Source organism: Myxine glutinosa, chromosome 7 (genome assembly GCF_964187855.1).
Source record: "Myxine glutinosa chromosome 7, kmMyxGlut1.1, whole genome shotgun sequence".
Lineage (NCBI taxonomy): Eukaryota > Metazoa > Chordata > Myxini > Myxiniformes > Myxinidae > Myxine > Myxine glutinosa.
Genome location: NC_136267.1, coordinates 37,486,754 through 37,501,423, shown reverse-complemented (window position 1 = coordinate 37,501,423; position 14,670 = coordinate 37,486,754). Strand labels below are relative to the sequence as shown.

General features: G+C 46.9%; 1 long non-coding RNA gene across 1 annotated transcript in view; it reads right to left on the bottom strand.

The window, feature by feature from the left end:
* The window catches only part of LOC144892805 (uncharacterized), a 64,404-nt gene extending 55,996 nt beyond the window's left edge, over nucleotides 1-8,408 (bottom strand). Inside the window, exon 1 of the long non-coding RNA XR_013623955.1 lies at nucleotides 8,332-8,408. This is a non-coding gene — a long non-coding RNA (uncharacterized LOC144892805). The remainder of the gene's footprint in view (nucleotides 1-8,331) is intronic.
* Nucleotides 8,409-14,670: the final 6,262 nt, after the last annotated feature.

Sequence of the window (14,670 nt, the reverse complement as noted above, 5' to 3'; positions counted from 1 at the left end):
ATGGCATGGTGTGGAGTACCTGTCACCTCAGGTGAGTGGATGCAGATGGTGCGAGGAGACTTCATCCTAACTACTTTCTAAATGACATTAACACACTTTACACTACCCGGGGTCTTTCCCCGCCAATCCATTGGCCACTTACACTATGGGTTCTAACAACCAATTCCCATTGACCAAACTGTGGTGCTTCTCAATTTGGGGTCTCACTCCCCCGATTCATCTCCCGGTGCCCTCGCACAATTTCTGGGCTGCGACGTGTAGCTCTCCCAGCAGGTCTACCCACCTGCACACCTCCACCACTGCAGTTGCCACCCGAGCTTACCTAGCTCCTCACCCTAACCTAACTAACTGGGGAAGACCCCTCCTGGCTCTGTCACCCCACTCGGTGCCCTCTGGCACTGGGCTACCCGGGTCCGTCCTCCGGATCCTCGGGCCCCATCCACAACTACTACCGGCTCCCAGAGCCCACCTGCGGCCTCACCTGGCCGACATCCTCACAGTGGTGGAGTGCCCAAACCAACTACACACACTAACAGGCTACATGCCCAGCCATTTCCACAACACTAATGCACCCATCCAAACATCATTCTTCCACTCGCACCACAGATGCCAATATCCAACCACAATTTACCTATACCCTCTACCTAACGCTTACACTACCCGCCCCGGGTATTCGTGATGGGGGTCCATCCTTCCCCCATTCACACCATCGCACCATCCACTCCACTCCATAGTTTCCACCATACTCACTCCACGACCATCCATTCCAATACTCCATACCATTTATTCCATACACCTGTCCTCCATTCACCTGTCGTTGCACACCTGTGCAATCATACCTGGTGCCACCTGCACCCTCCTCCTCTTCCTGGACCAGTTGGTCAACACAACACACATCACCATCACTCACTCATACACTGCTCCACACACCTGTTCAGTTGCACACCTGTGCAATCACACCTGTTCAATCACACCTGTTCAATCTTCAAACACACGGCATCATCTCAGCTAACTACTCCCCTCTGAAACTTGCGCTTCCCAGTCGTCCCTTTAAACTATTGCGCTCCCACGTCATTATCATCCACACTAAACTACCTGCGTCCCCACTACAGGTATCAGTCACTAACTAACCTTAACGTTACCTAATGTCATCTTCGCTAGATCCCTACACACCATATCCTAACCCACCCGGGCTAGTTTCCACTGCCATACACCCCATAAACTATAGCGCATTTGCCCCCACTGTGAGGGATGGTGGATTTGCCATCCCACCACATCGGGGAGGTCCCACTATCAATTTTGCTCGTCCAAATTCCAACCAATTCAAAAATTTTCCATTTACTGCCAATTCTACCGTACCAATCATCAAATTTTGCCTTTTTCTAATTTCGGGGCCAAAACACTATCCTCATCACCCGTCTACTTATTAGATCCTCTCGGTGCGCCAATTCCCTTCTAAAGCTCGGCTTCGTACAGCCGAGCAATGAATGCGGGTTGTTTTGTGCCAGCGGCTGGATACGTCCCGCATTCGGGGCAGGGACGGGGGCTTACCCGGGCCGAGATCCCACGCACCACCTCGGCGTGGAGCCATCCAATGTCCCGATCTCGACCTGCCGGCACGTCTCAACAAAAAGTGGTCGCCATGACGACCCTTCCTATCGAGCTGCCCGCTCCGCCTAGTGGAGCACGGACACGGCCGTTCCAAGCGAGGCCCAGCGTGGATCGCGTACGGCGGTCCTTTCGAACCCGCCGTGGCTCGGATCCCCACTGGTTCTCGCGGCACGCGAAGCCCGGCACGCACCGAGGGCCCGACTCGGCTAAAAGTCGCTCTAACCGCTAACCCGGTTACCGTCGATGCCTCACCTGCATGCTTACATGCATACGCTACCCCTTTCTTGCTCATACCACCAGCTGTTCCCATGCTCCTCGTACCTTTCCTTACACACCTCGGTACACTCATTCCGCTCACCGACTTGGTCACACACCTGACCACCGAACACCTTGGCACACATTCGTCGCTCGCACACCTCACCAACACACCTCTTCGCGCCCCTTCCTCGGTCACCTCCTCTGTGACCATCACAGGTGTGCTTTCACTCGCACACCCAACCACGTGCCTCACGACCAACTCAAGTGTGCATTCCCACACACGCTCTACCATTCCAGGTGTGCATCCTTCCATTCCAGGTGTACATCCTCGCTCACCTGTCACAACCAACTCACGCTCCGTGTCACTCTCACTACTTTCACCTCCATTCTTGACAGCGCACTCACCCTTACTCTCGACAGCGCACTCTTTCCTCATGCACCTGTCCGTTACACACCTTTCTCGCGCACACTCTTGCGCACACTCTCCCGTTACATCCTCTGTAACACTCACCACAGGCGTGCATTCTCCTTCACTCTTGACAGCGCACTCTTTCCCCATGCACCTGTCCGTTACACACCTTTCTCGCGCATCCTCTTGCGCACACTCTTTCATTACTTCCTCCGTAACACTTACCACACCGCGCTTCCATGTGCTCCCTCGCACACGCACTACTACCGACTCACTCTCGACAGCACACTCACTCGTCGGCGCGCACTTTTTCCTCACACACCCCATGGTCGGACATTCTCGCACACCTCTTTTTTCGCACACCTGACCTGTCACACACTTCACCAACGGCCTCTCACGAACACCCGGATCCATAGCAACCCCCAAGCCAACTGAAGCTTTCCTCACATCATATACATTGCCACTCACCTCCGTACCTCGTCGTCGCACCTCCTCTGCCACCTGCAAACTCTTTATTTGGTTAGTGAGCAGCACATCATAAGTTGAGCACCGACCTTGTACCAATTCCATTACCTCCTCCTTTATTTCTCTCTTAGTTTCTGTCCGTCTCTTCTTAATTTCACTCACCTCTTCTTCCACTTCCTCTAATTTTTGCTTCACCTCTTTTATTTCCCGGTGCGTCTCCTCAAGTTTGTCCTCTAAGGCTACCGTGACCGTCTCTATGTGCATCCTCACCTGCCGGTCCTTTGTCTCCATTTTCTCTGTCACCTCGTCCACCCTCATTGTCAGTCCCTCACGTACCATCTGACATTCCCTTTGTGTCGCTATTAAGTCATTTTTAATTTCTTTTTGTGTCGCCTTTAACCCTCCTAGTACCGCAGTGTTCCTTTGAACCTGCTCCACTAACTCCGTCTGTCCCTCTGTCAGCTGTTCCACCTCCTCAGTCAGATCTTCTATTCCCCCCTGTAACTTTGCCGCCCCATTTCTCACCTCTTTCTCCATACGCTTCTCACCTCGCTTTACCTCCTCGCGTAGCCCCGAAACCTCCTCACCTACACCTCGTCGTATCCCCTCTTTCATCTCCTCCATCTCTTTTGTAGATGCCACCCTCATCTGTCCCAATTCATCCCTCTGAGCATCCAGTTTACTTTCTAACCCGATTTGCACCTCCTCTATCTGGTTCCCCATTCGTTTGATTTCCCGGGCAGATTGTTCCCCTATTTCCCGCAATTTGTCCTCCATCCTATTTTCTAACCCCATAAACCCATTTTTCACCCCCTCTAACTGATTCTCCTGGGCAGCCATTCTATTTTCCACCCCCGTTAACCCATGTTTCACCTCTTTTATCCCGTTGTCTAACCCCTCAAATTTATCGTCTAACTTCCCAAATTTCTTGTCTAATCCCTCACCGGTACCCCTCGCTTCGTCCCTCATTACCCCCATTTGGCCCTCCAATCGCTCACTCTGAGCATCCATAAGGGCCTTCATTTGGATCATAAAAAGATTCCAATCCACCAGTGGCGCTGCTACGGTCGCGGGCGCGGCAAAATTTGGTGCCGCTACACCCACGTGCGCAAGGACGCCATTTTGTGCGCCTGATACCCCCTCAACCACATTGCCAATGTTCTCCTCCTCTCTTTCATCCACATACATTTCCCCGAGGTCCTGGGTCGATTCTACCCCGTCTATCTCTCCCACCGGCATCCCGTCGCCTTGACCAGCCATGGCGCGATTTCAAAATTCAGGTTTTGTAAAACAAAAGCAAATTTCACCGTTAATAATTTCGAGCGCGTGAAGCGCGCTTCGGGTCCAATCCCACTTCCCGACACCAATTGTTACTGATCGCGGTTTAGATGTTACTTTGCCGAGCGAAGGCTCCACGACCGAACAGTTGTTCCCCGACTCACCCGATTCACCCAGAACTTTGGCCGTATCGCACCGCAGCTGCCCAATCTGGGAAAAGACTAAAACGACGAAATGCAAAGAGGAAAAGGAATAAAACGAGAAGACGGACAGAAGAGTAATTGGATTTATTGTACACACACAAGCAAAAAGGAGCAATCAAGTTTATTTACAACACATAAGACGCAGGTGACACAGTGCAAATACTAGCTTATACAGACTTAATTAACCCAGGGACAGAACAAACAAAACAAACTCACGTACACAAGAAGGGTGGAAAGGCAGGAGGTGGATGGCTGGAGGGAGAGGAAGGTCCAAGGGGGTCCTGCAGCACGATCGGCGCGTTTAGCAGCCGCCGTTCCTTCACGGCCTTGCTCAAAACCGCCGTCCAGGCCCCAAGCGGCTGTTGGGGGTTGTTGCTGCTGTGGCCGCCGCTGCTCTTCCAGGCTTACAACAGGCTCGTCTGGTCCAAACCCTCAACTCTTTCTTGGTCCACTCACTCCTCACCACCGACTCCTCACCGCAACCAACGCAACCACTGACCACCACCACCGACTCCTCACCGCAACCAACGCAACCAACTGACCACCACCACCGGCTCCTCACCGCAACCAACGCAACCAACTGACCACCGACGCCACTTGCTGACCCCCACACGCTTCTTGCGCGCGCGCCTTTATAGCGCCTCCAGCGATCAAGCCGCCGGCCTTCAGGACACGCCCATCGGTGTGCTCACCTCGGCCCTGGTTGGTCATGCGACCCTCTGGCTCCGCCCTTGATGACGACGGGCGGGCACGCCCCTCTTCCCTGACCCGAGCACTTGTTCAATGGTGGTTTTGGAGGGGAGGTAATTGGCAATCGAGGCTCGGCAATGACGAAAGGGGATGTGAAAGGAAATGGAGATTTTGGGGATGGGAATGAAAGGGGATCTATTCTCTTTCACTGGTGCAATGGAGTACTTCAATTAATGGGAGACACAGCCTTACTCTAAAACACAGAATAAGATATAACTATCAAACAGGGGTATTCTATTATTGGCTGACGTGTATGCTTGTGGACTAATTATGGGATGCCCTTTCACCTTTACACAGCTCCGGAGGCAGGGGGCGCAGAATAAACAATAATAATAATTTACACAATCAAAAAAATATACAGTCTCATATCCGCAACAATATATTATATATACAGTGGAACCTTGACTTACGAGTGCCCCAACTTACGAGTTTTTCGAGATACGAGCCGTCGCTCCGGCAGTTTATTGCTTTGAGATGCGAGCCGAGATCCGAGTTACGAGCTTTCGCCACCCGGTCACGTGGTTATCTTGCCGTTCAAGTACGTATCTCTGTCGTATAGCGCTGCATTTTTTTTTTCGCATTTTGGTTATTTCGAGTTCACGCCGCCAGGTGGGTTCTGGTCACGTGGTTACCTTGCCGTTCAAGTACAGTACGTATCTCTGTCGTATAGCGATCTATTTTAGTTTTCGCATTTTGGTTATTTCGAGTTTACGCCGCCAGGTAGGTTCTGGTCACGTGGTTATCTTGCCGTGCACGTACAGTATCTCTGTCGTATAGCGATGCATTTTAGTTTTCGTATTTTGGTTATTTCGGAAAATTTCATGTTCATGTCGAACATTTCATGTTCATGTTCATGTTTTCATGTTCATGCCATGCCAGGCCACAACTTGTTCAGAGTGCCGGCGATAGCTCGCCTTCTCTTTGTGGAAAACACGGTGAGATCCTTAACATCCAACAACTAATGGGACGCAAACGGGGCGCCCAGTTTAGCGGTACACACATTGATGAATCACCCTGCCTGTGATTCACCCATGACAGGTTATAGCTGGGTCGGGATTCAAACCCAGGCTGGACAGTTTAGACTTTAGAGTCAAGTGTGCGTACCTCCAGTCCAGGCCATCCTGCCAACTTGTATGCTGCATACAGGTGAAATATAAAGCGCGAGATATTTTTATATATACTGTATATTTAAAAAAAAATTGGTGTGGTTTTTGGCGGGCTGGAACGGATTAATAGCATTTCAATGCATTTTAATGGGGAAATTTGATTTGAGATACGAGCAATTTGAGTTACGAGCTCGGTCACAGAACGAATTAAACTCGTAAGTCAAGGTTCCACTGTATATATATATAGATATATATTCGGAAGAAATTAAATAAATTACGGACGCATAACTTCAGGATGATCTTTTATTTTCGACAAGCTTTCAGCCAAATAGGCCTTCTTCTCAGTCTTCCTCAAGTTTAACGAAAATTCCAGTTGAACTTGAGGAAGACTGAGACTGAGAAGAAGCCCTATTTGGCCGAAAGCTTGTCGAAAATAAAAGATCGTCCTGAAGCTACATCCGTATAACTTGTTTAATTTATTCCGATTCTATATTTTATGCAAATGAGGCACCCTACTCATATTGTGTGGAGTTTCTGATATTTGTCACAGTTATATATATATATATATATATATATATATATATATATATATATATATATATATATATATATAGATATATATATATAGATATATATAGATATATATATATATATATATATATATATATATATATGTATATATATATATATATGTATGTATGTATATATATATATATATATATATATATATATATATCTATATATATCTATATATATATACATATATATATATTGTTATGGTTCTCGCCGCCCTTCCTACTCTTACCAAGGGGAGATTAAGCCCCTTGTTCTTTTTGGGCCGGCGCAACCGAGAGACTTGAAGCGCCCCTCCCGGGCAAACGCAAGGTAGGGTTTCGGGACAATTCTCGCACGTACCTAAATACCTGTGCCGCCGCGGAAGCGGGGAATCAAGCCTCGCACGAGCCACGTGTAATTTGAGTACACCGAGCGGATTGCATACCATGTGGTCCGTGCAGTTTTCTGGTATTGGAACCCGATTAGAGCGGTTCTATTCGTACTACGCTTAGTCAATGATGGAAGGGACGAAACGGTCGAATAAAGGAAGAACACGACTTAATTATTATTCACACTATTATGTACAAGTCAAAGGGACACAGAGCAGTCTTAATCAGTCTTATGAAAATCCCAGACACGGGCCCGATCACACTCACAGGGGGAAATGAAGGTAGGATGATGTTCAGGCCGAACTTGGTCATCCAGGAATGGCCCCACCCAGCATGGCTCTCCCCAGTCACAGCACGTCCCACGATGAAGGCAAGCAGGCGGTGGGAGGGATCCTTGCAGCGCGTCTCTCGAACAAAGGGCACAGTAGGCAGGTGGGAGGGAAATGTATGCGTCTCTCGCCAGGCTTGGCGGTTTTCCACAGCGCGTTAATTACCAGCGCGCTATCACTCGCGTAACCCAATGGAGGCTCTGCCTCAAGCTCAACCGAGCGTCCAATTTGGTAAGAGCGCTTATAGCTTGGTTCATGCGCGTCTTCTCTCAGAACTCGTAACTTGCTCAACACTCACAGAACCTAGACTTGTTCAAGCGCCTCCCTCCACAGAACTACTCAAGCTCAACCCCCAGCGCATGCCCTTCTCACAACTTGCAAGCTCATCACCCCGCAGAACTGCACTCTCACAGAACCACTTTGACTCTCACAAGCGCCTCTCCCATAACTGGGGTGGGGGCTTCGCGCAACGGGTTATATTGCCAACCCCCCTTAGCCCTCTCGAATGTTCTAACCACGCTTTGTGACGCTGTGCCGCAGCCACTCCCTTCGAGCCCTGATTGGCGGCTCGCCCTTACCGTCAGCTTCTCCTCCGCCCTCCTTCGGTCTTGCCTCGACTTGTCAGGCCTGCCTCGTGTTAATTTGCGCCAAAAGTCAAAAGCGGCATAAGGCGGCGTAAGGCGGCATAAGGCAATGAAAGGGCCCTAACTCTCATTTTTTCTACTCAACGCAAAACTAACACAGGAAAAGGACTATGCTTACACATACTAAGAAATAACTGAACTATCGCGAGGCTACGTGTTGTAGTGTGACTAAGCTATGAGGGGGAAAATTAACCTTTATTGTACAAACTCAAAACCGCAACAATATATATATATATGTATGTATATATATATATTGTGTGTGTGTGTGTGTGTGTGTGTGTGTGTGTGTGTGTGTGTTGGAGATACAAATAAAGGGTGATGTTCCTGCTGTCACCTTTCAGCACACAGCCATCATGGTCGTCCTCCGCAGCCCAGCTGTTCGAATTCGCATCAGGCACCTTGAGATCACATTCCCAGATGGTGCAAGCGCTGTTCGGTTCACGGCTGGAGAGGCATCTGGAAACTGGATGGAAGGCAATTTGCTAAAGAAAATGAACGTGGCACCTTGTCAGAATCAAGGCACATCATGTTGTCGCTGTGACTCAAAGGTTCTTTCCGATGGAGGAGGGAAAAAAACAGTTTGAGAAAGGGACAGTAATTTACATTTAGATTTGCAGCTCCGGGCAAGCCTGGGCTGCTTATTTTATAAACTGAACTGTACACCATCAAAGACTTCCATAACTTGGATCAAAAGTTAGAGCTTCTGAACAATCTCCATCTGAACCTCATCAACGAGAGTTTTGAAATCATCACATCCCTATTGATAGAACTCACAGCCACCATGAAGTTCTTCCTAACAATCACCACTTTGCAATAATAATGACGAACTAGAAATTGATGATCAAATCTTAATTATGTTTTATTATGCATAACAAGTTTAGCGAGACGATTACCTCCATATCTGCCTGCATACGCCCCATGACTTCAGCAAGGCCACACTTCAACATGCCCTAGCCAATGGCATAACGAACATGCAATGTTCCCTTTAACATCATAAAAAGTTAGTGTCTCATTTTAATCGACATCCTTAACTGCATGGTTTCCCTTAGATTTAATCAACACCCGGCCTAATAGCCATTCAAAGGTCGGTTTAGCATCCCCATCTTATTCTTATTAGATTTAATGTATTCGTAACTGCATACTGTATATGCATTGCATGAAAACAAACCGTTTTTTTTTATCAGGGGCTGTTAGTGTGGAGGATAGCTCGTAGAATAATAGCATTACCATTCCATTCACGTTTTCACTTACTCTATTTTAAGCTGTTAGTAAGGGCATTTTATGAGATATTTCACAAATCTGTTAACTAAATTGTTACCAAAAAATTTCTTCACCAATATGTTTGTAAAGGTGTGTAATAACATGTGTTATAATGTTGAAGGTCAACTCCCGTGGGAAACCCAGAAAAAAAGCTGTTGAATTCGGGTACCGAAAAAATTATTTTCGAGAATTTGTATTTTTTTAAATCGGCCCTTAAGTAACTTATGAGGGGTCAAATAAGGGTTTTTCATGATTCTGAGTTGATTGTTAACATTTATATTTTCACTTTTACATTTACACACAAAGTAGCACCCATTGTGGTCTGCAAGTCGCTCGGTTCTGATAAAGACCTTGATCACATCTACCATGTGGTGGTACTCCACCCAGAGTGCAGGTGTTCTTCCTCCTTTTGCGAGTCGTTTGAAGGTTTCTTCAAACCTTTGCTCAAACACTGGCACTACTGGGTCTGAGTGTCTGACTCCCATCTTCCCATCAGCCACCTTCTCCATGAAGGTCTTCATGTCACCACGCTCCTCCTCAGTGAAGGCAAGTTTCATGATGTGTTGATAGATGGCTGCATCGATGAGGAGGTGAACACGGATTGCCTTGTCAAAACATCCTCCATCCATGATGTGGTTGGCTGTCGTACTTCTAGGATAGATCAACTGGATCACATCTAGTAGTCCAGAATCTTCCATGATGTTACCCATTGATCCAAGATAAGACTTCAGCAGGTGAAAACCACCCAACCTTGGAATGACGGGTAGATTTGCCTACTTTATTATATTCACAGCCTTCAGCCAAATCGGAAGATCAAAGGTCACTATAGCGACCCCAGCGCGCCGTATGCACTCTTTCAGAGTGGTGAAGATGGTGTTGAGGTCATTAGGGTCTCCTTCAATAACTGGGAGGAACTCGATCTGTGTGCTCTGCTTTGCATCATTAGCATGGATTCTCTTCATCCAGCCATTCCAGTTGGAGTGTGGGAACTCAGGATCGTTGGCTTTGATCACCCACCCTGCTGCCCAGAGTGTGTCACCTGGAGTGAGGAGTGGCTGATCATGAGCCAGGGAGGAGGAAAGCTCAGCGAGGGGGAGAAACATGATCGCGTTCGTTCCTATCTGTTTCCTGTTCGTAAATGGAATAATCTTTACTTCAGTTCCTCTCAGGATCTTAGCTTTGTCGAGTGCCTTCAACTTCACCCGGGGGAAAGCTGCTGTTGTCTGTGGATCTGGCAAAGGTGGTGCCGGAGAGGTGACTTCGATCCAACCCATTGAGTGAAAGGGAGTGTTTCCGTGAATAGAGACAATGTTTAAATCTATATTGTCTCCAACAAACTGAGTGACTGCATTGTTTGTTTCCCCAACCTCCATAAAGACCACCTGATCATTACTTGACAATTCACTTTCACTGGCTGGCACTTTGGCTGTCATCACTGATTGATCCTCAAGCGCAGCATCAACCGCAACCTCATCATTGATCTGTTCATCGGTTTCCTCCACAATGGTGTCAAGAGTGCCAGAAGTATCTGGAACATCATCTCCACTCCTACTATTAAGGAAGCAGTATTTGTAGTTTTGTGTCTCCGTGTAAGACTCAGTGTATCCCAGCCGGTGGAACTTGTTGAGCATCCATTTTGACCCAAATCTATGATCAAGTTGTATGGCAAGCCCCATTTGGTGTGGCAATACTCCAGACCGAGGTCGACAGGCCTTAATAAAATTCTGCCCCCAAACGGCAACTCTTTCGTCTGTCTTGACAATCGGTCTCAAGAACATCTGAAGGCTTGCAGGAACAAGTGTCAGCTGACTATCGATGTCAGTCATACTGTGTGTGGTGGGGTATGACTTTGGACCTAAATCAATCAAGGCAATATCATTGGATATGAACTTGAGTGCCGTCTTTATGATCTGAGTCTTCTCATCTCCATGGTCAAGATTAGCATGATGCACTCGCAGAATATTGTCGGTGCCATCTTTGAGACAGAGTACATCTGCCCTTCTTTCCTGTGTTGTGAAATACAAGGTGTCTTCGTATTTCTCTAGAAGTTTTATCTTTAGCCAATGCTTTGAATAAGAAAGGCTCTTCTCTGGTGACTGATCAAACTCCTGCAGCTTTTCATGGACTTGGTCCATGTTCATTACCCCATGCTCTAATTCTGAGTCTAACCATTTGCAGAATTCAATAAAAACTGCCTCTCGCTCCTCATCAATACTCCTCTGTCCTCTTTTCCTTTTTCCTTCCTCATCAGTCTTGGACAAACTGTCACCTCTCGCAAACATAAGTTTGCATCGCAAATGGTACAGTGTTTCTTCTGCTACCAAGTCGTTGATCCCTTCCAGGCGTCCAGTGACTTCAGTGCCCCAGTCATCCCCGCGACTCCGTGCTGTCTTCAGCAAGCTTGCCTTCAGTGTATCTGCAGTCAAATTATCTGGCACTCTGTATTTCTTTCTAGCTTGTGCTGGATTATTTTTGTAGAGCTGGGCTGGTTGGTTGCAAAGAATGCATACATCCTTATACAGGAGGTCAACTGACTGTGATCTTCTAGAACTGCAGCCAGTTGATGAACTGAACTCACAAGTAGTGCGTCTTCTCTTCAACTTTGATGACTCTTTCTCTGCCTTTGATGCTTGAGCTGACTTCTTGGTGGTTGCAACAAAGTTGTTGTACAGATCATTTTTACACTTCTGGTGGTACCTCAGTTTTCCTTCCTTTTGAGCCTCCTTCATACGTTCCACAACAGTAACATTTTCGACAGTTTCTGCTTGTTTCAATAAAGTTGAGTATCCCTTTGGAATTGCCTGTATGAGCCTTTCAGCTGGTGCATCCGAGCGTGCACAGATGAAGCAATTGAGCACGGGTGGAGTAACGTCTTCATCCATATTGCTAGACTCCATGTCCTGCAAAGTAGAAAATGAGATATATTTAGAAATTATTTTTCCACAAAGGAGTGTCTGTGGTGAAATATAAATGTTAACAATCAACTCAGAATCATGAAAAACCCTTATTTGACCCCTCATAAGTTACTTAAGGGCCGATTTAAAAAAAAAAAAATTCTCGAAAATAATTTTTCGGTACCCGAATTCAACAGCTTTTTTTCTGGGTTTCCCACGGGAGTTGACCTTCAACATTTTAACACATGTTATTACACACCTTTACAAACATATTGGTGAAGAAATTTTTTGGTAACAATTTAGTTAACAGATTTTCATATGTTTCCCTTACTATGTGGATAGGAGAATTCTTTTTTCAACAAAAACATCGAACTTCGCCTGTCATGATTAGCATGACTGTATACTTGTGGGAAGGGATGGTTGTTCTCGAAAAAGTTGCTCAAAAGTGAGATTTTCTGAAACCGCAATGCAATATTGCTTCCTGGGACAAAGTGTGGGTGGGTGTGTATATATCTATCTATAATTCCAGTAATCTCTGTCTGTCTGTCTGTACGTCTGTACGTTTGTTTGTTTGTCTGTGACCGCTGTTTCTCGACAACTACCGGTCCGATATACTTGAAACTTGCCAGGTATATTGCTGGGGACCCGAGGATGTGCCTTTTCAAGGTTTCATATTAATCGGACAATTACTTACCGAGCTATGTCCAAAAAACGATTCAACCAATCAGAGAGCAGCGAACGATCGCGTGTGCCGAACGTGGAGGACACACTCTGCCTCGGATGGCACATTTGAGAGCGTATTCATTTATTTCACGTTTGCAAACTATGTTGGCGCTATGTTGGCGTTAAACGATGTTTTAAAACTAATAAAAACGAATTTGCGATTCATTCGCTTTCCTGCGCGTTTGTGTACGCGATGGCGATTTCTTTACCAAACTCCGGAAGCCGTTCGCTTTGGACCGAACCATTTCATGTAAATAGAGGGGGGGGATTGTCACCACTCGCAAGCCGTTCGCTTTGGACCAAACCATTTCATGTAAATAGAGGGGGGGGATATAATTTTAGATATATATATATAGTACGGGCATGCCCTAGTATATATAAAAATACAGACTTGGCATTTAATATGGAATATTTTTTTTGTGGGGGTGAACTTACTTTTCAAGATGTCTTAGAACCAAAAGTTCATTGGAATTATGTTGAAACTATTCTAGATTTTGTTAATGTGACCTTTAAAAGAAACAAAAACCACATTTGACATTTCGAAACAAATAAATTGATCCTTGAAAGTGATGTAAACTGATATCGAACTCAATTCATGGACAGTACTGTGTTAAACTTCTGTACGTTTTCCAGAAGTATCTCTTTATTTTGCACATTAGCCAAATGTTTTTTTAAACAAAAACCAAAGTTAAATTACGACTGGGATTACGGACAGTAAAATTACAGTTCAGTACTTCGTGTAACCCCCACGAGCATTCAGGAGAGCACGTACACGTCGAGGCATGCTGTTCACGAGATTTGCCAAGGTTTGGACAGGAATCGTTTGCTATGCAGTGACAATAGTCTGCTGCAATTCATGCACAGAGGTCGGCTGCTGGTCCAAGTTGTCGATTTGACGCGTTAATTCTGCCCACAAGTTCTCTATCGGATTCATATCCGGGGACATGGCAGGCCACACCATATGCTCTACACCACGGTCAGCAAGAAAGTGTTGGATCATGCGAGCATGATGAGGCCGTGCATTGTCATCTTGGAAGATGAAGTTTCCTCGAAAGGCTGCACGAGCAAATGGAGGCAATGTTTCTTCCGGAATGGCCCTGTACTTGAACTGGTTCAGGTTTCCATTCAGAACAACCAGGTCAGTTTTGCCCCCTGCATGAAAAGCAGCCCAAACGGTCACCCCACCACCTCCAGCTTGGACTCTTGGCACTATACAATCTTTGTTGTAGGCTTCCTGCACTTGTCTGCGCACTCGGACATGGCCATCTTGACGATAGACCAGAAATCTAGACTCGTCACTGAAGGTCACGTGATTCCAGTGTCCTGGCTGCCATTGACGGTGCTCTCTGGCCCACTGCAATCGGCGCTGGCAGTGTTGTCTGGTCAGGCATGGCTTTCCCAGGGGACGCCTGGCACGATAGCCTGCTTGCACCAGTCGTTGGTTGACTAGCCTTCTGGATACAGGCACATTTGTCAGTTGCTGCCACTCAGCCCTCAGCCGATTAGCTGACTTGGTACGGCCATTGCGGACCAACCGTTGCAGCTGGCGATCATCCCTCCTTGTGGTTCTGCGGGGACATCCTGGCCTCGGTATTGGAGTAGGGACACCCCTCTGAGCATTTCGTTTCAGGATCTTTGACACCTGACTTTGAGTGATGCCATACTGCCGAGCAATAGCACGCTGTTTCATGCCATAATTTCGTAAAGCCACCACTCCATGACAAACAGCATTGTCGAGTTGACGGACCATCTCCAGAGGAAGCGGCAATAACTTTTGGAGACGTGCAGCAGTTGTT